The sequence below is a fragment of the Abrus precatorius genome, unplaced genomic scaffold (assembly GCF_003935025.1).
Source record: "Abrus precatorius isolate BTA unplaced genomic scaffold, Abrus_2018 Scaffold2, whole genome shotgun sequence".
NCBI lineage: Eukaryota > Viridiplantae > Streptophyta > Magnoliopsida > Fabales > Fabaceae > Abrus > Abrus precatorius.
This window is the reverse complement of record NW_020874362.1, coordinates 15,675,793-15,700,278: the sequence shown is the minus strand read 5'-3', so window position 1 is coordinate 15,700,278 and position 24,486 is coordinate 15,675,793. Positions and strand designations below refer to the sequence as shown.

General features: G+C 34.9%; 1 non-coding gene across 1 annotated transcript; it reads right to left on the bottom strand.

The window, feature by feature from the left end:
* Positions 1-4,820: 4,820 nt before the first annotated feature.
* On the bottom strand, positions 4,821-4,927 carry LOC113860324. Its single transcript, XR_003503778.1, has one exon. It is a non-coding gene; the product is annotated as a small nucleolar RNA R71 (small nucleolar RNA).
* Between the last annotated feature and the right edge of the window lie 19,559 nt (positions 4,928-24,486).

The following is a 24,486-nucleotide window of genomic DNA, read 5'->3' as shown; positions in this document are numbered from 1 at the left end:
CCCAGATTCCACACCAAATGAATATGACGATCAGGCTCATTAGCCCGGAGCCACAGCGATGGCAGCACGATTGGGATAGACACACCCATACTTTTGCGGGCATCCTTACTATATTTTTGAGGAGAGCGGCAGGACCCGGAGGTGGTGTCCCTATCACCATAAGGACTAGACTAACCCTTGACTTAGATAATAATAATCCTTTTCAGCCCATACCACCACCAATTCCCCCTCCAGCTGAGGAGGAGGAAATGGATATTGATATTCCAGAGGATTATGATCCTTTGATCATCGATGAGTCTGAAGATATGGATTCAGAGTAGTACTGATGCTACTTTGTTTTTTTTTTGTATAGTGGCGAAGGTTAGTCGTAGGTAGTATTTTGTTGTACATAGGTCTTTATGATATCGGGTAGAAATCACTCTTTTTGATTAGTTATGCTGCTCTGTAGGAAGTCATCTCCAGTGTTGCTTTTATTATTTTGAAGAACGGTAACTGATGTTTCATATGAATGTAATTATGTTGATAGGTGAAATGGTAATTGAGTTCCTCAATTAACAGTGTTGTGTAGTGCAGAGAATTTACTAACCATTTTACCCTTTGTATTGCTGTAAAAAGGATATCTAAATATTTATGAAAGTTTACCTTAAGTACTTTATAAAGTGACAAAATTCTGAAATGTGTTATTATGTATGAAGGGAACATTATTAGTATATATATATATAAATCAAATCACTAATTCCTTAATTGGGAGTTTGTAAATCAACAGATGTTACAATATGTTTATTGTTAAACCCATTTCTTGATAGTTCTCTATTGCCGGTGTTAACGCTTTTAATCTTTTTTGTAATTATTTGACCTATATGATTTTATATGTTTGAGTATGACTGTATCCATTGAGATGAGTATGAAATTATATGGATTGAAATGTGTGAGCTGTGCAATTGCCAGATAAAATGTTGTGCATCTATAGTGCTTTTGATTGCTTTATTTGAAATATTTAGTAATGGAGATTTGTGATTAATAAGTATTTTATGCGTACATTAAGTAAGGAATTTAGCAAAGCCTTTTATTGTAAAACCCACATTTGCATTGCCTTCATTTTGAGAAAAATAAGAGTTTTGGTGCAAGGTTTCTCACTCATGCGAGGTATATCTTGCTCAAGCGAGGGTAAATCTTGTTGAACTTGGTATTCAGGAGTGATCTTGCTCAAGCGAGATTAGTCTCGCTTAAGTAAGAAAGGATAATATCACCCCAATTGTTCTCTTGCCCAAGCGAGAAGTGACCTTGCTCGGTTAGGTGAGATGAGCTTGCTCAAGTGAAGAGTTGTAGAAAAATGGGGAGCTCTTTGGACCCATTCTCATTCAAGAGAGAATGCCTCTTGCTCAGGCGAGAATAACAAAAGAATAGGTAAAAACCACTATATGGTTTTCTTGCCTAGGCGAGAGTATACCTCGCTCAAGCGAGAATCTGCTGGCTCAAGCAACAATGTGTGGGTTTAGGGGGGTATTTAAGGAACTTCACGTTGACAACTTTCATTTTCTCACCAAACAACCTTCCATCTCATTTTCTCCCTATTGTCTCAGCTTTCCTTCTTAGAGAAAACCTCTTGAAACCCGAACCTCTTTCCAATCCAAGCTTGAACGCCTATTCTATTCAGATCAAAGTAAGTTTCTAGAGCTTAGTTCTCCAACTTCACTCATCCTTTGTTTTCTCTTTCTCAAGAGTCTTCTATTTTGTAATACAAAGGAGATCTGAATCTTTCAGACAATACTTTTCATTTAAACATTGCATCTCTCTTTTGGGATCCACAAAGTAGCTGATTTGAGAAAACTATTTTCAGGTAAGGAGAGCTTAGCCAAGATGGCCATTATTACTCATCTGAATAATATAAGTACTCATATATAACTCTTGATTTAGCTGAGAATAAGTCGATGTATGGATAAACTCTAGGGTAGAATACAGAGTATGTATGGCTTATGGGATTCTCTGTTATTGTGTAAATGGTATGAAATTTAATTTAGAAATTGATCTTGCCTATGATGAATGTTTGAAATGTTGTGGTAAAACATAACATGTTGAAAATGGTTGATATATGTTGTAAATCTATTATGCCAAGACTAGTTGATAAGTTCTGTGATTCTACACTAGTTGTAGAGAATGATAAAGTGTTATAATGTATATATCTATATATTATGGTTGTACTATGTTTTGAATAAATGCATGGGATTTTATCATCCTAGAGCCTAGTTACATATTTAGGTGGTTAGATATGTAACAGTAGGAAAAATGCTGAGTTGTACTGTATCTTGATATAGATACAAGTTAGGGTCGCTCCCAAATTGGAAAATTTTAAGTTCCTTCTAGATCATCTAGGCTGTGAAACCAGTTGGAACTTGATGAATCCTTATTTTACTAGTATTTTACAATAGTTTTTAGTGCAATTAATAAAGAAAACATGCTAGAAATAGTAAAAGACCCTTAAAAAATAATAAAATGTTGCATGTCACTTTTAAACATAGTTATTTTAAAATTCATTGATTTTCTATGTAAAAAGTGACATTTCAAGTATGCTTTTGTAGGGAATTCTGAGCTAAGTTCATGAGGATTGGATGATCAAGGAAAAATAGAAGAAAAGTAGCAAAAATTGGAGGAAAGAAGTTGATAATTGAAAAACAGCCTCTGAGTGATCACTTTCGCTGGTGAAAGTGATCACTCCAGAACCATAAAATGAAGAAGAACTTCTGCGTAATCACTTTTGCTGGCAAAAGTGATCGTTCCAGAGAGGTTGCAATGAGAAGAGCTTCTGCGTGATCACTTTTTCTGGAAAAAGTGAGCGTTCCAGAGAGTCCTCCAAGAAGAGTAGCTGCGCGTGTTCACTATTATCAGCAAAAGTGAACACGCGCAAGAAAGCAGCTTCTGCATGTTCACTATTTCTAGCAGAAGTGCACACGCACATGAAATTAGCAAAGGAAGCTTCTGCGTGGCCACTATTTTCAACAAAAGTGAACACTTTGAAGTGCGCGTGGCTACTATCACCAGCAAAAGTGAACACGCGCAAGTGGAAATGAAGAATTAGCCTCTGCGTGATTACTATTGCTGGAAAAAGTGATCACGCCAGTAGAGCGGGAATTCTATAAAAGGCAATTAGCTCAGGAATTTTGCAGTTTTTTGTTCATTTTTTATTTTCCATTTGTTTTTGTTGTTGAGAGAGTCAGAGAGGGAGATTGAGGACGAACACCAAGCTTCATTTCTTAAGGGATCAGATTGGAGATTGGCTTGAAGATGTTTCTTCTTTGTTCATTCTCTTCTCCTTTTCTCTTCTCTTCTCTTTTTGTAATGTTTGCCTAAACTCTTTGTGGTTAGGAATTGTGAATCTGAAATGGAAATGTTGAATTGATTTTGGATCTGAACTTTGAGTTTTGGATTGGATTGAGTGATTGATTCTGCTGTTAAAGTAGTGATTGAATGGAAATTTGATCAACTAATCATAGAGGAACTCTTATCAATGGGAATTGAATTTGTTTCTCAGGTCTGAATTAATTGCCAAGGTTATTGGTTTCTTAGGGATAAGATATCTTAATCTTGCAATCTTTTGGTTTCTTAAACTTAATGCAACATTTGATTGGATTAGATCTAAGGGATTAGAGTGATTTGATTAGATGTTAAATTCATTGAGGCAAGGGATTGCCCTTTGATTAATATAACGTGAAACTAATTGTCATTCCATCTAAATGCTTGAAAGTTCAGAACTTTATTAATTCAATGTTGAAGTTTTGGTGAAACAATTTCCTAACTACTCTTTCTACATCTGTTTACTATATACTTTTGTACTAACTGTTCTGTTTTACTTTCTAATTTCATTTTTGATACATTCATACCAATTCCATCTGAAATTTGTAAAGCTCAACTAATTGTGATCTTGTGAAGTGGTAATTGAGAACTTTATTCCCTGAGGACGATACTTGGAACTCAATTTGATTCTAATATTGTTTTTATAACTTGCTACAACAACACTAGTACACTTGCTAGTCAGTTTACCTTCATTGCAACAATAGTTGTAAAAAGTGTGACAAGTTTTTGGCGCCGTTGCCGGGGAATAATTTGTTTCAATATCATTAGTAACAGGAAAATAACTAGATTGAGCATTTGTTTCTTTAAATTTTTTGCAACTATTACATTACATGTGCAGTTTTCTGTTTTCATTATACTATATCTGTGTTTAGTTGTATATGCGTGGGAAAAACAAAAATAAATCTACTCTTGTCTTTGATCCTGACATTGATAGAACTCTTAGGAGATTAAGAAAAGAGACTAGAGCAGAGAGATCTATAGGAAGTGACAGTGATCTAGAGGTTATACATTCTCCAGAATTTCAAGTCACTCCTTTTGCAAATAGGAAACATTCACCTTTTAGACAACCAACTCCAAAAGTTGAAATGGCAGAACAACAGAGAATGAGAACACTAGGAGATTATGCAATTCCAGATATGCAAGGCTATAATTCTTCAATTGTTAGACCAACCATTCAAGCCAATCATTTTGAGATAAAACCAACCTTACTTCACCTAGTGCAGCAGGACCAATTTTCTGGTGGAATTTCTGATGATCCTAATCTGTATATTTCTAATTTTCTGCAGTTGTGTGATACTATAAGGATGAATGGAGTAAGTGAAGATGCTATAAGACTGAGGCTATTTCCATTTTCTTTAAGAGACAAAGCCAAATGTTGGTTACAAGCACAGCCTCAAGGAAGTATCACCACATGGACTGAACTTGTGAATAAATTTCTAACAAAATATTTTCCTTCCTTAAAAGCTGCTAAGCTGAGAGGAGAAATAACATCGTTTGTGCAACAGGAAGGAGAATCACTTTATGAAGCATGGGAAAGATATAAAGAGTTGCTGAGAAGATGTCCACATCATTGTATTCCAGAATGGATGCAGCTGGAAACTTTTTATAATGGAATGAATGTAGTAACTAGAACTATGATTGATGCAGCTGCACGAGGATCTTTGAGCATGAAATCCGTGGAAGAAGCCCAAAGAATCATTAAGATGATGGCTTCATCCATGTATCAGAATTCCAACTTGAGGAATACAAGAAGAGGAAATGAATATGAAGCAAAGATGATGGAAACTTTTCTTGCACAGAATCAGCTGCAGAACCAATTATTTTCTTATCAAATAGCAGCTTTGACTCAGCAGATAAATAATTTGCAGACTGGAAATGTGGTAACACGTCAGTTGACATGCAATTTTTGTGAAGGGAATCATGCTAATGGTGCATGTGATGTACCTACCCCTGAACCACAAGAGCAAGTCAATTATATGGGGAATTATCAAAGACAGCAACAATCTTATCCTCAACAATCATTTCCTCCTGGATTTCAGTATTCTAATAATAGGAATCAACAATTTTATAATTGGAATCCTCAGAATTCTGCAATGAAAAGCACTAATACATCTCTTCCATTTTCAAATGCAAGAAATCACCAACAACAACAGTACTTTCAAGGAAATTCTTCTACTCAACCTCAAAGGAGTCAACGTTCAGCTAGACTAATTGATGAATCCATATTTTTACTGATATTTTAGCATAATTCTAGCTCATTTAATAAGGAAAATATATGAAGAAAGCAGGAAAAACTCAGAAAAAGAGAATGATTGAAAGTTTTAATTCAATTTGTAGTTATTTTCGCATTTGTAGAATTTATGCTTAGTTCTTAAGGGATTTATCTTGTTTTGAAGGAATAAGCTGAGCAAAAGTCATGGAAATGGATCATCAATGGAAAAGAAGAGGAAGAATGGCAATGTTGGACTCCAAAATACAAGAATGATGGGATGTAGGCTGGGCGTGATCACTATTGTTAGTGAAAGTGATCATTCCAGAGCCTAAATGAGAAGAGGAGCCTGTGCGTAATCACTTTTAGTTACAAGAGTGAGCGTTACCAGTGTGCGTTATCACTTTCGCCAGCGAAAGTGAACGTTCCAGAGAAGACTCTATTCCTGAGGAGCTGCGCGTTGTCACTCTCGCCAGCGAAAGTGAGCGTTCCAGAGGCACTTGTATCAGGACAGCTTGCGCGTGGTTACTATTACTCACGAAAGTGATCACGCGCAGCCCTTGACCTCCTGCGTTGCCACTATTCTGAATAAAAGTGAATGTTCCAGAGAAGCCTTCAACCCTGCAAGTTGCGCGTGGTTACTCTTGCTCTTGAAAGTGAACACGCGCACTACATGTAGCTTCTGCGTTGTTACTCTTGTGAAGAAAAGTGACAACACGCAGAAGTGGGGTTTCTATATATACATGATTGAAGCGCGAAAACCGGGATCGGTTGCTCATTTTCTGTTTTGTTAGTTAGAGTCTCGTTGAGAGAGAGTGGAGAGAAGACTGGGGTCGAAGCTTGAAGCTCCAAGAAGAGGGATCGGATTGGAGCTCGTGGCCATGGCTGCTTTGCATTCTTCTTCATCTTCTTCTTCTTCTTTCTCTGTTTTTGTTGCAATGTGTGCTTAATTTCCCATAGTTAGGGGTTTATGGAACTCGAATTGATGTATTGATTTGACTTTATCTTCTGAACTTTAAGTTCTTGGATTAATTGAGTTGTTAATTCTGCTTTTCATGCAATCTCTGAATGGAAATTCATTTGATTAATCAAGAGGAATCTTTACCAATGGGAATTGGATTGTTTGCTCCGATCTGAATTGGCAACCAGAGTTTAGGGATTTCTTAGGGATAAGGAGACCTAATTCTGCAATCTTATAGTTCTAATTCTTAATGCAACCTGAAATTGAATCTCACCTAAGGGATTAGGGAGGTTTAGTGGATTGTTAGGGTCAATGAGTTAAGGAATTAACCTTTGGCTAGATATATGTGAAACTGATTGTCAATTATTCAATTGCTTGAATGTTCAGAGGATTTAATTGGATTGATATTGATATTCTTGTGAAGTAAATTCCTAACTATCCTTCATTGCTATTTCATTTCATCACAAATCTTATACTCTGTTTCTCTGCAAGTTCTTTGCTTTAATTGCTTTGGTTTATTGCTGTTATATGTTACAAATCTCCTTCAAAAATTCGTATGGCTCAAATGGTTATAATTCTGTGAAGTGGTACTTGAAACCTAAATTCCCTGTGGAGACGATATTCTGATCTTAAATTTACTCATCACTTGCTGCAATCCTAGTGCACTTGCTAGTGTTAGATTGCGAACAACACTAATGAGTGAAAGAATGAACGAGATTGAGGAAACAATGTTACAATTCATGAAAGTCACTCAATCTAGCATCAAGAATCAAGAAGCTTCTATGAAGAAGTTAGAAACTCAAATTTGATAGCTGGCTGAACAATTAACAAGCAGAGATGAAGGAAGATTTCCAAGTAACACAGTGGTGAATCCAAAGGAACAATGTCAAGCTATAGTTACAAGAAGTGGAGTTGTTGTAGCCAGTCCAAAACCAGCTGAAAAGAAACTGAATAATGTTGCAGCAGAAAAGCAAGTAGAAAATGCAGTAGAGGAAAGAAATTTAAAAGAAGAATTACAGCAAGGAAACTTCAAGATACTAAAGAGAGAACATTTAGAAAAGAATGAAGAAGTTCATAAAAGTCCTGAAAGAAAGACAAAGAAGCATTTGAGGACACTTACAAGCCAATTGATCCAAAAAAATATAAGAGACTGCCTTATCCTCAAAGAGTGCAAAATCCTAAGCAAGAGGAGCAGTTTGAGAGGTTTCTAAATGTGTTCAAAAAGCTACAAATTAACATTCCATTTGCTGAAGCTTTGGAGCAAATGCCGTCTTATGCCAAATTCATGAAGGAACTACTCTCCAAGAAAAGGAAGTTAGAACATGATAAGACGGTACCCTTGACAGAGGAGTGCAGTGCTATTCTTAGAAGAAAACTTCCTCAAAAATTAAAAGACCTAGGATCCTTTAGCATACCTTGTGAAATAGGAAATTGTACTGTGGGAAAAGCATTGTGTGATTTGGGGGCAAGCATTAATTTGATGCCATTAGCCATTATGAAGAAATTGGGGATAGAGGAAGTGAAACCAACCAACATTACATTGCAATTAGCTGATAGATCATATACTTATCCATATGGAGTAGTAGAGGATTTGTTGGTTAATGTTGACAAATTTATTTTTCCTGCAGATTTTGTCATATTAGACATGGAGGTAGATGCAAACATACCATTGGTCTTGGGCAAACCTTTCCTTGCAACTGGACGAGCTCTCATTGATGTGCAAAAAAGAGAGTTAATGCTTAGAGTTCAAGAGGAAAAGGTAATATTTAATATATTTGAAGCTTTGAAATATCCAATTGATGATAACACATGTATGAGAGTAGATACATTGGATTCTATGATCATTCCTTATTCTTTAAATGGATTTGATGAAATTTCTGTGTTGAGAGAAACCATAGCTGCAGGAAATACTAAATCTCTGAATTTTGAAGATGAAAACGTATTTGAAATGGAGCAGCAATTGGAAACTCTACCTATTTTAATACCCGCAGAAGAATCAATCAAAGAGGAGTTGAAAAATGAAGGAGAAGAAGAGAAAAGTCAGAAGCTGGAACTAAAGCAACTTCCATCTCACTTGAGATATGCATTCTTGGATTATAAACATGAAAATCCAGTTATCATAAGCAATGAACTCAAGGAAGAAGAGGAGGAAAAGTTGCTGAGAATTTTGAGAACCCATAAATCAGCAATAGGGTGGAACATCTCAGATTTAAAAGGTATAAATCCATCCTTTTGTAAGCACAGAATTTTATTTGAAGAAAATTTTAAACCGGTTGTACAGCCTCAAAGAAGATTAAACCATGCCATGAAGGAAGTGGTAAGGAAGGAAGTCATTAAACTATTAGATGCAGGGATCATATATCCTATTTCAAACAGCAATTGGGTAAGTCCTGTGCAAGTGGTACCTAAAAAGGGTGGAATAACTATAGTACCAAATGAAAAGAATGAGTTGATACCCACAAGGACTGTCACAGGATGGAGGATGTGTATAGATTATAGAAAGTTGAATGATGCAACCAGAAAAGATCATTTTTCGCTACCTTTTGCAGACCAAATGCTAGAAAGGTTAGCTGGACATGCATTTTACTACTTTTTAGATGGATATTCTGGCTATAACCAAATTGCTGTAGATCCAATTGATCAAGAAAAAACTATTTTTACTTGTCCCTTTGGAATATTTGCATATAGAAGAATGCCTTTTGGGCTATGTAATGCTCCAGCTACATTTCAAAGGTGCATGTTAGCTATTTTTTCTGACTTAGTTGAGAAAATAATTGAGGTATTCATGGACGATTTTTCTATTTTTGGGAATTCATTTGATGATTGTTTATCTAACTTGTCCATTGTTTTGCAGAGATGTCAAGACACCAACTTGGTGTTAAATTGGGAGAAATGTCACTTTATGGTGCAAGAAGGAATAGTGCTTGGCCATAAGATTTCAATTAGAGGGATGGAGGTTGATCAAGCTAAAATTGAAGTGATTAGTAAATTACCTCCACCTGTGAATGTGAAAGGAATTAGAAGTTTCTTAGGTCATGCTGGGTTTTATAGGAGGTTCATTAAAGATTTTTCTAAAATTGCCAAACCTCTGAGTGACTTGCTTGTAAAGGATGCAGCATTTGTATTTGATGAATCTTGTATGCATGCTTTTACTATCTTAAAAGAAAAACTAATTTCTGCTCCAATTCTTGTTAAACCTGACTAGACTATACCATTTGAGTTAATGTGTGATGCAAGTGACAATGCAGTGGGTGCTGTATTAGGACAAAGAAAAGATAAAAGACTACATGTGATTTACTATGCTAGTAGAGTCCTAAACTCTGCACAGATTAATTACACAACCACTGAAAAAGAGTTGCTTGCTATATAGTATTTGCTTTTGATAAATTCAGGTCTTATTTAGTAGGGTCCAAGGTTGTGGTATATAATGACCATGCTGCTCTGAAATATTTGTTTTCTAAGCAGGATGCTAAACCAAGACTGCTGAGATGGATTCTACTACTTCAAGAATTTGAGTTAGACATTCGAGATAAGAAAGGAAAAGAGAATGGTGTTGCAGACCATCTATCCAGAATTCCATTGGATACATTGCCATCAGATTATTTGGATATTAATGAAGAATTTCCTGATGAAAAGCTGCTAACTGTGGATGAATTACCTTGGTTTGCTGATATAGCGAATTTTAAGGCCACTCAGCACATTCCAAAGAGAATGAATTGGCAGCAAAGAAAGAAATTTCTTCATAACAGCAAGTTCTATATTTGGGAAGATCCTCATCTATTCAAAATTGGAGTAGATGGCATTTTGAGAAGATGTATTTCACAGAAAGAACAAGCTGATATCCTATGGCATTGCCACAATTCAGATTATGGAGGCCATCATGGTGGATCAAGAACAGCTGCCAAAGTATTACAAGCTGGATTTTTCTAGCCTACATTGTTCAGAGATGCAAAAATTTATGTAGAAAACTGTGATAAATGCCAAAGAGTTGGTAACATTTCCAGAAGACATGAGATGCCTTTGAACAATATCTTGGAGGTGGAACTGTTTGATGTATGGGGAATAGACTTTATGGGACCCTTTCCAACTTCTTTTTCTCATGAATACATACTTGTGGCAGTGGATTATGTGTCTAAATGGGTGGAAGCTATACCAACCAGAACAAACGAAGCCAAAGTGGTGATTTCCTTCATAAAGAAAAACATTTTTTCAAGATTTGGAGTGCCAAGAATTCTGATTAGTGATGGAGGATCACACTTCTGCAATAAATACCTTGATAATGTTCTGGATAAGTATGGAGTAAAACACAGAGTAGCAACTCCTTATCATCCTCAAACAAGCGGACAAGTGGAAATTTCAAACAGAGAAATCAAAAAGATCTTAGAGAAAGTAGTCAGTAACTCAAGAAAAGATTGGTCAAGGAAGCTTGATGATACATTATGGGCATACAGAACTGCATTCAAAACACCAATTGGTATGTCACCGTATCAATTAGTGTTTGGGAAATCATGTCATCTTCCTGTGGAACTTGAACATAGAGCATATTGGGCTACTAAATGGCTGAATTTTGATTCAACCAAGGCTGGAGAAAAGAGAGTGTTACAGCTACATGAACTAGAGGAATTCAGACAAATTGCATATGAAAATGCAAAACTATATAAAGAAAGGACTAAAAGAATACATGACAGATTCATCCTGCAGAGAGAATTCAGACCAAGGCAGTTAGTTCTACTATTCAATTCTAGATTGAAGTTATTTCCTGGAAAACTCAAATCTAGATGGCCAAGACCTTTTATGGTAAGAGAAGTATCTCCCTTTGGTGCTGTGTTACTTGAAGATCAAAGAGAAGGGAGAAAGTTTAAAGTCAATGGCCAAAGACTGAAGATTTACAATGGAGGAGAATTCAATAGGAACACTTTTTGCATTAACTTGGTTTCTCAGCAGTGAGGAACATTTAACGTCAAGCTAGTGACGTTAAAAGAGCGCTTTGTGAGAGGCAACTCACATTTCTGAACCATTTTTACTCTATTTGCAATTTACTTAAACTTTTGTTAATTCTTTATTTCAATTTCTGCAATTTTTTGATTTTAGATTCTGTTTTATATGTGTTTAAGGAATAATGTGTTGATTCAATGAAGGCTCATGCTGTGGATGCATAAATGAGATGATTGAAATTGAATGCATAAGGCAATTAAGTTTCTAAGGAGCTTTGAATAACAAAAGGAGTCACTATTTTGCAAAAAAGTGATCACACAAAGCTTCAATTATAGGGTTCTATCCTGAACAATCACTTTTGTTGATGAAAGTGATCACGCAGAGGAGCAAGGAACGACACCCTTCTCTGGAACAATCACTTTTGCTGATGAAAGTGAACACGCAGAACCCTTTGGAAGACACCCTTCTCTGGAACAATCACTTTTCCCAGTGAAAGTAACCACGCCCAGGCTTAAATAGAGGTAATGTGATGCGCGTAGTTACTTTTTCCAATAATAGTGATCACGCGCAAAAGTTATGTGTAGTTTCAAGTTAAAGTTGATGTGCATTATCACTCTTTCTAGGAATAGTAATCACGCAGAAGGATATTACCTGCGCGTGATCACTTTTTCCAGAAAAAGTGAACACGCGCAGCTCATTTCAAATTACTCAATGCAAAGCCCTTTGGAACATTCAGTATTTCTAGCAATAGTGAACACGCACATGCTATTTACCTTCAAAGTGTTCACTTTTGCCAGAAATAGTGAACACGCACACAGCATCATCTCTACAACTTCCATTTTTCTGAAAAAAGTGGCCACGTCCAGTAAGCGTGTCCATTAAAATGCATAAAAGGAACCACACAGAGCCATTTTTAGAATCTCAAATCTTCATTTCTTTATCTCATTTCTCAAATTCTTGATCTTTCTGACCTTTTGCTGAACAAAATTTGTTTTTAAGCAATCAATTGAAGTTCATTCTACACATTTCTCCAAATCCAGGTCAGTATTCTACTTCTCTGATTTAGAAATTAGGGTTCTTCATTTTGCAGAATTGTGGAAAACACTGAGTAATGGAAAAATAGAAATTTTCTTGTTAATAACTAATCTGAATATGCAATTACAAGGCAATGTAGAGTAATTCTCACTTCAATTGATAGATTTTTAGATGGAAAAATATCTACATTGACAGATTGCATGAGTTAACCTTAGGACTTAAAGTGAAAAATAGTTAGGAAGAAATTTCTGCATAAATGTAACTCTTGAACTCTAGCATTTTGCATTCAAAATCATGAATATCTGAGTTTAAATGCTTCAAGGAACCATATTCTGCATTGTTATGATATTCTTAAATTCCGCATTATTCATATTCTGCTATTTTGAAATTGAAAATGTCCTGCATTGCATTGCATTCATGTCTTTCAGTGTATTGGAATATTCTTTTTATGCAGGAAATTTAAAAAAAAAAATGGTAAGGACATCAGACAACACTCCAGTTGGCTCTTCTAAAGGTACTCCTAGAACAAAGAGAGGAAGATTAGCAGGAGCCTCTTCATTAAGGCCAAATCCTCAACATGATCCAAGGTTCAGGAGTATAGCTTATGAGAATTATTTCAGAGCTAATATCTTGAGAAGAAAGATTGTCCAAGATAGGGCAATTGAGATAGCTGAAGACCATTATCCAGAATACAAGGAGGAAATTCAGAAAAGAGAATGGGAATCCTTCTGCATGATGGCTGGCATTGGCTGGAGAGACATTACACAAGAATTTTATGCCAATGCCATGAGATTCAAGGGAGATCAGTTGCCTAAATACCTTTCAATGGTCAAAGGGACAACAGTTGATTTTTCTGCTGCTAACATCAATAGAGTCCTCAACATTAAGACTCAAAAGCAACCTGGGCAGCAAGACTTTAAAGCATTCAGGGATGCTGAAGATAAGGACTATGTTCAAGTCCTTGAGAGGATTGGGAAACCAGGGACTACTTGGGACCTGAATCTATCAGAAAAGCCCAAATGCATCACAACCAAGAACCTTTTGCCCTTTGCAAAAGTGTGGAGCACATTTATTTTGAGTTCATTCATGCCTGTTAGGCATAGCGCCACTTTAGCAGTGAAGAGAGCTGAACTCCTATATGCAATAGTTAATGATTTTTATATAGATGTAGGAGAAGTCATTAGTGGATGCATTCTGGACATCCTCAAGAGAAAAAGAGATTCTCTAGCTTTCCCTTCTTTAATAACTGTTCTTTGTGAGGATGCAGGTATTAAAATTGAAGATTATCAAATAAAAATTAGAGCTGCACCTCCAATTACAGTAGCTATGGTGAAGGAGATTTATGCTACTGTCTCTTGCACATCAGCAGCACCAATTCCATCCCAGTATAAAAGAGAGAATCCAACCACAATGAAGGAAAAGATAGCCTTCATAGCTGAAAGACAAAACTCTTTAGCTGAGAGGCAGAATGAATTACACAACAGTTTGAAGGCTGGCATCATGCTTCTGGAAGGTGTTCTCATGAACATTGGTCAAAAGATGGGCATGACCAAAGAAGACTTATACTACACTCCAGATCAAGCAGAGAATGCCCAATGCCTGAGGTCAACTGTCTTCAAAGACCTCCCCATCTACAGTACTCATTTCCCTCCACCAGCAACTGCTGCAGAAGAGGAAGAAGATGATGATGAAGAGGATGATTTGGAAGATGAGGATGAGGATGAAGATGAAGAGTAGATTAGGAATTTAAATTTCTATCATTAGTTTAATTTTTGTTAAAAATTGTAATTAGAATTTCAAACTTTTAAGTGCTGTAATTACATTTTAAGTTTTATTTTGGTTATGAACAATTCTGTTTTAAATATCTACTAGCTTTGAATTTTATTGAGTTTTTATCTGATAATTGATGAACAACTTGTGATGCTGTTATGCAGACCATGCTCTCAAACTCTGAACAAGGAGCGCATGGAATGATTGAAATATGCACAGCTACCATGAAAGGGGGGTTTAATTCTGTACCTTTATTTTCATGTGTACAGCTTACATTTTGCATAAAATTTTCACAAGTTAGAAAAATATTAAACTGCATTAGATTTTGTTTTCTTGATAAATAAACCTGATTTTCACCTGATTGAAATTTTGATTGTTGAATTACATAAGTTGTTTTTCCCATTCTTAACATGATTGTCATACTTGTATTTTAAAAAAATAAAGCAGTCTTGCCATTTTATTCATGCAAATTTTTGAAGTAAATAGTGAACTGAATGATGAATATTATCCATTTACTTCCTTGGTGAGACTTGAACCTTTTCATTCATTAATGTGTGACTGATCTCAAATTCTAATTTACTCTCTAGAACTTGCTTTGTTTCTTAACTAAATATGTTGTTTTACACTAATCACATAAAGGATGGAGGCCATTATTCAGATTTACCTAGTGAGCCAAATAGACTGCCTTTCATTCTTGAATGTCCTAGTTAGCCCCTTTGAGCTGATAGCCTTTCTTTGATTAACCTCAATACAAGTTTTTCTAGAAAAACCATTTTACCTATTCAAATAGAAAAGAGGCAAATTGAGTTGAATCAAAGATAAGTTTTAAAACTAAGTTTGGGGTAACATCATGTTTCTAGTGCATTACTTGATGACAAGCAATGTTCTAAGTTTCGGATAGAAAGGATTGAGAAAAGGATTGAAATGAATTAAGAAAGTTAGAAAAAGTCATGCAGAGAAAATATGAAAAAGAAGTAAAAAGCTGCAAGTAAAAATAGAAAAATGAAAAAGAAATAAAAAGAAATCAGCAAATCAAAAAGGAAAAGGAAATTGGTAGATAATTCTGCAAAAATTTAAACTGTGATTGAAAGTTGATTAAGAATAGAAACAGTTGATGCAGCCCTTACTAAGTTTAAAAGCTTATCTACTCAATTTGCATCTTTTTCTGTTTGAAATTAGCTGCATTTATATCCTAAATTCATTGAAATCATACCTGTCCTTGAGCCTTAATATTACCTAAAAAGTCCTCTTGATATGTGATTAATTGTAAATTTGCGAAGGAGGTAGAGAATATAGGCAAGCTTATGGCAGAGTTTGATGAATTTGGTGATGCTGAGAGCAAACACAAGCTTAAACACTAATTGAGTTAGAGAAACAGTTTCTGAGAGCTGTGATAATGTTTCTCAACTCTATTTGCATGTAGCTTTAATGATTTGCTTGAATGAAATGAATGAGATTGTGCAGTAAACAGATAAGTCAAGTGTGACTATCATGATGAAGAATTGGTGAATGACTTAGTGAGAAAACAATTAGAATGCATTTAAGTAAAATGGATTTTTAATCTGAATTTCTTTTAAAAATATAAAAAGTTTTTGGATTCCAATTAATAAGAATTTACACCCTTGATATGTTCTAATTTGCTTGAGGACAAGCAAAAATTCAAGTTTGGCGTAGTGATGAATCCATATTTTACTAGTATTTTACAATAGTTTTTAGTGCAATTAATAAAGAAAACATGCTAGAAATAGTAGAAAACCCTTAAAAAAATAATAAAATGTTGCATGTCACTTTTAAACATAGTTATTTTAAAATTCATTGATTTTCTATGTAAAAAGTGACATTTCAAGTATGCTTTTGTAGGGAATTCTGAGCTAAGTTCATGAGGATTGGATGATCAAGGAAAAATAGAAGAAAAGTAGCAAAAATTGGAGGAAAGAAGTTGATAATTGAAAAACAGCCTCCGAGTGATCACTTTCGCTGGTGAAAGTAATCACTCCAGAACCATAAAATGAAGAAGAACTTCTGCATAATCACTTTTGCTGGCAAAAGTGATCGTTCCAGAGAGGTTGCAATGAGAAGAGCTTCTGCGTGATCACTTTTTCTGGAAAAAGTGAGCGTTCCAGAGAGTCCACCAAGAAGAGTAGTTGCGCGTGTTCACTATTATCAGCAAAAGTGAACACGCGCAAGAAAGCAGCTTCTGCGTGTTCACTATTTCCAGCAGAAGTGAACACGCGCATGACATTAGCAAAGAAAGCTTCTGCGTGGCTACTATTTTCAACAAAAGTGAACACTTTGAAGTGCGCGTGGCTACTATCACCAGCAAAAGTGAACACGCGCAAGCGAAAATGAAGAATTAGCCTCTGCGTGATTACTATTGCTAGAAAAAGTGATCACGCCAGCAGAGCGGGAATTCTATAAAAGGCAGTTAGCTCAGGAATTTTGCAGTTTTTTGTTCATTTTTTATTTTCCATTTGTTTTTGTTGTTGAGAGAGTCAGAGAGGGAGATTGAGGACGAACACCAAGCTTCATTTCTTGAGGGATCAGATTGGAGATTGGCTTGAAGATGTTTCTTCTTTGTTCATTCTCTTCTCCTCTTCTCTTCTCTTCTCTTTTTGTAATGTTTTCCTAAACTCTTTGTGGTTAGGAATTGTGAATCTGAAATGGAAATGTTGAATTGATTTTGGATCTGAACTTTGAGTTTTGGATTGGATTGAGTGATTGATTCTGCTGTTAAAGTAGTGATTGAATGGAAATTTGATCAACTAATCATAGAGGAACTCTTATCAATAGGAATTGAATTTGTTTCTCAAATCTGAATTAATTGCCAAGGTTATTGGTTTCTTAGGGATAAGATATCTTAATCTTGCAATCTTTTGGTTTCTTAAACTTAATGCAACATTTGATTGGATTAGATCTAAGGGATTAGAGTGATTTGATTAGATGTTAGATTCATTGAGGCAAGGGATTGTCCTTTGATTAATATAACGTGAAACTAATTGTCATTCCATCTAAATGCTTGAAAGTTCAGAACTTTATTAATTCAATGTTGAAGTTTTGGTGAAACAATTTCCTAACTACTCTTTCTACATCTGTTTACTATATACTTTTGTACTAACTGTTCTGTTTTACTTTCTAATTTCATTTTTGATACATTCATACCAATTCCATCTGAAATTTGTAAAGTTCAACTAATTATGATCTTGTGAAGTGGTAATTGAGAACTTTATTCCCTGAAAACGATACTTGGAACTCAATTTGATTCTAAGATTTTTTTATAACTTGCTACAACAACACTAGTACACTTGCTAGTCAGTTTACCTTCATTGCAACAACAGTTATAAAAAGTGTGACAGAACTAAGCTGTTGCATTAGATGGGTTGGGAATTGGTGAAATTGCTATATTGTTTTGCTGAGAACTATGAATGTACTAAGCTGTAAATATTTATATTTATATTCTGCACTTTATGACTATGGCTGTTTGTTGAATAAGCTCACCCTTGCATTCTGTATATGTTGGCGTGTGTGCTGTGATGATCGTATAGTGGTATGTGAGCAAGTGTGACAGGTGGTACGTCCATTTTCCATGCAAGAGGGTTTGGCTAAGGAGTGATTTGATCTTGGCATTCTTTTTGAAATTTGTAGCTCTATTTTTTCTATTAGTCTATGTCTTTTTTGATAGTCTAGACTATTTAGATATAGGTTTGGTTATAAGATGTAATTGTTTGATCCTTTTTTGGGTTTTTATTTTGAGCTCCATGTTGAACAACCTTTGTATATATTTAAAGTTTTATGAAAATGACCTTATGGCTTTACTGTACCATTGAGGTGTTAAGTTTTATTTTCCATTGATTGTCTTGAGTTAAGTTTTGATTCTTTTTTAAATGGATAAAGTTATACAGGTTAAATAAGGTAATATGTCACAGATCTTTAGTAAACCGGGTCATGGCATTTATCCATGAAGACTTCGTAAGCTGATTTCACTGAAAATTGCTCAAATTGTCAAAAAGCCACAACGAACTATCATTATTGTTAACCTACATGTCCACAACTTCCAAAACATAAATTAGTTGTAACGATAAATCATTTTTTGTAACATCTTTATTTTATTATTTGAATTACATAATAATTTCTAATGAAAAAATGAAAATAAATGAATCTTTATACTTATAGTGTGAAAATTTGAAGGAAATTTAAAATTTTCACTTTTATTATTCAACTTTTGAAAATGCAAATATATTTGAAATGATATATGATAAACATTTACCATTATATTATAACTTGCTAAATAAATTTATACTTGAACAATAAGTGTATATATATATATATATACATATATTGGATTTCCTTTCAGATACAAGAGTTTAATATTTATAGATCATGATAAAAAATGCATTAGGACTTCATTTACATTATTACAATATAAAATATACTAAGTCCTAATGAGCAATGTACTCCCATACCAAAAATCTAGAGAATAGGGTCCTAACCTTCATCATCAAACAAACCATTTATCTTTTCTAGGTCTTTTGGTGTCAGGTCTTCATTATCAAAATTTCTGGCGTCGGTAACGACCTCTGTACCAATTATTTTCTCTTTAGTAAAATTGGTTGGTCTTCCAAGGAGATCATGATCATGAAAAAATGTATACAATATTTGCAACATCAAGTGTCCTAGCTGTCCCTATATATATATGTACAAGTTAAGGGTATGGTGTATCCTACCATTAATAGGGTATAAATAAGGAACATTATACCCTATTGTCATCTCTAAGGTAAATATATTTACAAATTCAATTTCATTATCTATCACTAATTTACAGTGGCAGATTCACTGTCATTCCTTAAATACGTAATATAACCTACTTTCTATAGTACATTTAGTTAATCTAATAGGTCTTTGGGAGGTGGTCATCCTTGTTCCTTAAAAATATTAGTAAAGATGAGCTTTTCTCCTCACCACTAAATCAACACTAAATCAATTCAATAATTTCAATACACACACATTTAAAATAACATACAATCTAACTCATAATAGCAAGCATATCAACAATATCACTCGTATGCATACAACATTTTCCTTATACTCTGATCAAATTAAATTTACACTATTATTATTCTTTGGGCCCTTATTCCAACCAATCATTACTATTTGAAGGACAAGTGTACCCATTGAGAAGTAATAAAGGGTTCTTAAATTAAGTTCCCGAAATATCATCCCACAAAGATTATTTTCCAATTACTATGAATTTCCTAATTCAATTGTTTAAGCTTCAAAGATATGATATTAATTAAAACAAGAATTTATAAAATTAATTATAAACTAAGAGCAAGGAATACAATGCACGTCTTGGTTAAACTTATCAGAGATGAACCTAGGACATATGAGATTTCTCATTCAATCCTTTATGTTATTTTTCTGTTTAACTCTACATTTGATTTCATTGTGATTACCAATCATTCATACGAATACTATTAATACCCAATGGTCATGCAATATTAATATTCTTTTCTCTAAATTAACATCCCTACTGATCATGCAAGATATCAATTTAAGAAAGCTTAAGGAACCTATGAACTTGTTAATTTAATAACGATTAGAAGAGAAAGATTGGTTTGGTCCACCTAATCCATTGTCTCGTTTTACCCTATAGATTTATTAATTAACTAAGGTACGGCCGCCTGATGATATAATTAATTAGGATTAAGAAAGAAGCACAATAGGATAAAATCTAATCACAAAACGGAAATCAAATGTAGATTCAAGTATCAAAATTCTATAAATTCATGAACAATAGTTCTCATAGTCCTAGCTATGGAGTTAGTTACTCATGCTAAAGAAAAGAACTAAAACAATCATAAACAAAGCCATAATCAAAAGAAATAGCAAACTAGAGTATGAGATATGTTCTCGGTCTTCAAGTACGATCGCTTGAAGCTCCAAGTCTCGCCAATCATGTGCCAAAGATCCCGTGCAAGAGGAAAGAGACGAGAAGTGTATCTGAAAGTCAAAGACTAGATGTGAAACCAGTCTTTTTTTTATGATGCTCGAGATCTCCTTTTAATAGGGTTTGAAAACCCTAACGACTCTTGATAATTAGGCTTCCCGCAGATGAGCACGGCCGTGCTCAAGGGCAGATGAGCACGGCCGTGCAAGGTCTTAAGCACGACCGTGCATAGGCTCGAAGCACCCCCGTGCTTGTTGGAAGGGTCTGGGTGTACTGACTGCTGTGTAGCTCTAATCTTCCATCAATTCGGGCCCAAAAATGCACCCAAAGTATACTTACAGCCTCTTTATACCAAACTACATAATTAATATATAAATTAGTGTAAACACCAAAGAAAATAAAGGTCAAATATGAATATATGGGCTGTAAAATAGGGCCTAATTATAGACTTATCAATTACCCTTGGGATCCCTTAAGGTTTTTCATGTGTATAGATAGTCGCTCATTAGCCATAGCAATCGCAGATACAACTTATGCCAACACAACCCCTTTTAGGAAAAGTATGGTCAAAAGTTTAGGTTAGGAAATGAGTGTGAGACTTGTTATGCTTTCGTGCTCATTAATTATGCACAACTAACAAAAAGCGTTCACCATGTAATATCCTTGCTATAATTCAAATAGTTGCCTTTAGTAATATATAATATTTTGAAACAAATTTGATAAAATTCGTAAGGGATTTGAGTACCTTGGAAAATTTTACAAATATTTGAATATATTTGATAGAGATCAACAAGTGTTAAAATTTTTCTTGTATAAAAGTCTTATTCATTATAAAGTAAAGATTTATTTTAAAAACAAAAATGTGTTTGCTTATCTTAAATTTATCAATAGAAGGAAGACAATTTCACATTATATGTATATTTTAAGTTCATGACACAAACAATCTATTTTTCGGTAATATGAATTTCTAGCTAAAATTAGGTATGAATTAAAATTCAAACAGTTAACTATTAGATATTATACATAAACCTTAAATCATCATTTACGATAGGGTTTGTCAAAATATCATAATCTCTAAATGGAAACTCAATTAATATAGTTACACTCCTCAAAATAACAAACCCTAATAGAACAGTTCTTTTCTGTACAATCCACGATGAGTATTGTCAGGCTTGTAATCTATTATTGAGTAACCTATAATATTTTATACTTGTTAAATGTTAATTGAAGGATTATTTGGTATTGGAATATATTTAGATGGAGTTTAAAATTATTTTTTTAAAAAAAGAAGTGAATAGTGACGTGAACAGTGACGTATCATGATGTCATCAGTGACGTCACCCTGACATCACATACGCGTATAGTACACGTGCACAGTGTTTCTGGCGTGAATAGTGTCCTAAATAGTGTTTTTCGGTGATGAATAGTAAATCCAGTGGTGAACAGTAAATTTTGAAAATTTTCTATAAAAAGGTACTTCACACAATTTTTATTTCTTCACTCCTATCCAAGTTTCTCAAAGGTTCCAAGGCCATATACCACCATTTTCTCTCATATTAAACCCTCCTAAACTTAGATTTCTCTCTAAATATGTGATTCTGCGTCCGTTCTAAGGGATTTGAAGTAAGTTTCTTTAAGTTTGAAGTTAGATTCACCATTCGTTTCTCTCCTCCTTCTCTTTCTCACAGAAGTTCAGGGTGTTCTTAGGAGAAACTTTGTTCTAAAGCCAAATCTTTAGTGAATCTTGCGATAAAACAAGTAATATTCGGTAGATCTGGAGGGAATCACTGTTCCAAGGTAAAAGGAGCTTACTTTAGTTGATGAACTATGTTTTGAACGGTTTGATATGCTATTTAAGAATGGTTTGAGTCAGTTTTGTTAGATCTCTTTGGTAAAAGTTGAGATATAAAGGATTTAATACTTGAAAGTTATTTTTTTTATGCTGTAGCTGCTAATAACTGATATACTTCATAGGCTGAGGAGCCAGTGGAGAAGCGTTAGAAAGCTGGAGTCGAGTAATTTTGCATTAAAGTCCTTTTCATTCAAGGAATTTTTTAGTATTATGAACTAAATGTAATATTATGTTATTCTGTTGAATATTTGTTGTAAGAAACTTTGTTTTATTTTGAATGAGAAGTAAATTTTTATACTTATAATCTCTATTATCTATCTATGTCAAATAAGTAAGAGATGTAGAAATAATGTTCTTGGTTCCTTATAAAAAAAAAAGGGTTGTGACAAGTATAACCCTAGAACGGATCAATGTTCTTTGTAACACCTTAATTTAATCTTCTAAATAAATAAATTTCGCAAAATTGGATTTATTAATATAGAGTCTCACCTTGCCCATTCCACACATTTCCTAACGTATTTTAAATCATGCATCAACAAGTACAAGGCATTTTGTAACGCCTTGAATTTTTGTAACATAGTTTGAATATTAATATAAGTGTTTGCAATGACTTTTCCGTGTTGTGTATTTATTATATATAAACATATATCTGTGTGATGTGAATTGATATTGGAGTTGCACTTGAGCGTATGTGATGAACCTTGAATGCTGGTGTGTATAAATATATTGTATATGATTAGATTGCATTGATTGGGCTGAGAAAACAGGTGAAGGGTGTAATACTGGGGCATTCTCGCTGTAGCGAGAGGATTTTCATTGTAGCGAAAGAGCCTTGGGAGGAAGGCGTGAAATTGTCCCCTTCTCGTTGCAACGAGAGGTCTCTCGTTGTAGCGATAAAACAATAGTTTGAGGTGTATTTTTGGGTGCAGTCTTGCTGTAGCGAGAGGATCTCGCTGTAGTGAGATTCTGCAGAAACCAAAATGCAATCCCTTCTGAGATTTTTGCTGTAGCGAGAGAGGGAGTCACTGTAGCGAGAGTGTCATGACCAAAGAAGATTTAAAGCGGCTAAGGCTTGGGAAACTTATTTTCCCCTTTTCTCTCTTCGAGGTCCCTTCGATTCTATTGACCTAAAACCATATTTCACTGATTAAATTGCCTCTAAGCCGTTTGGGAGCAAGATGGAAGGTTGAAATTGTGTGGGGAACGCTTAGAGGTAAGTTTTAATGGTTAGGGTTTTGATTTTTCATCCCCATTCTCCTATTTATCAATTTTCCTTGGTTCTCACGAGAAGTTTCCTTGTATTTAGGACTAAGTTCATGTGGGGAGCCTTCTCATTGCCAATTTTGTGTGTGGGTCTTCATTTGAGGTATGTAACACCTTATGTTTAATTTCAATAAATCATAATTTTGCAAATTCAGAATAAAATAAATTTCATTTCAAATAAGGTTCTCAATCCTTGGTTTCATCAAATATTTTAAAATAAGGAAAGGCGTTAGAATTTCTATCAAGTCACTACTATAAGACTCATTCAAATACATTAGTTTTAAATTAAAATCCTAGTCCTATAGCAGTTTCCTTTCACTGAGTCCGGTGCTGATCATCTTGATTACCTGAAAAATGAATGTAAGGGTGAGTACTCTACACTACCAAAACATACAATTAAGCATAGAGTCTCACCTCCAACACATTTCCAATACATTGAACAAATACAAGCACAGGCAGCATTATCACATCCATAAGCACAATTCATGAACCCATGCATACTCACGCTAGCCACACTCACATTGACATTGTGATCACAGATTTACACCATGAATGGTCGTCGGTTACCCCCGCCTCACGGATACCACGTGGGCAGTCACAGGTCGCTCAACAAAGGTAATGGTTAAAGGTCTAGTCAGGAAGAGAGTGTGTGGCCCGTGGTGCACTCGTTCCACATTCTGTGTCACCACTACTCCCTCTTCCCCAAGGTATTTCTACCGCTCTCATCTCCCACACCCCCAGTGTATCGCTGAACCATTCACAGCACATTACAATTGCGTTACACGCCCCAATCACACACATTTTAGTATACGGCACATAGCCCACATTTAACAGTATACGGCACTAGGCCCATATTTGTTCAACTTTACGGCACTAGGCCCAAATTTCATTTCCACAGCACACACAACACATAGCCCACAATTCATTCGAGACACACGACCCTTAGCCTATTTCCATTCATATTACACGGCCCTCAGGCCCACATTTGCACAATGTTCATTCAGATATGCACACATGTATAAACGGCACAAGTGCCCACATCACATATCTCAGCAATTTCCTACTCTCTATTCAGCCACATCAAAACATCACACAAAAATATCAGCAAATCACACATAAAGGAGTAGGGTAGAGTCCTCCCTTACCTTGGATTGAAGACCCACGCC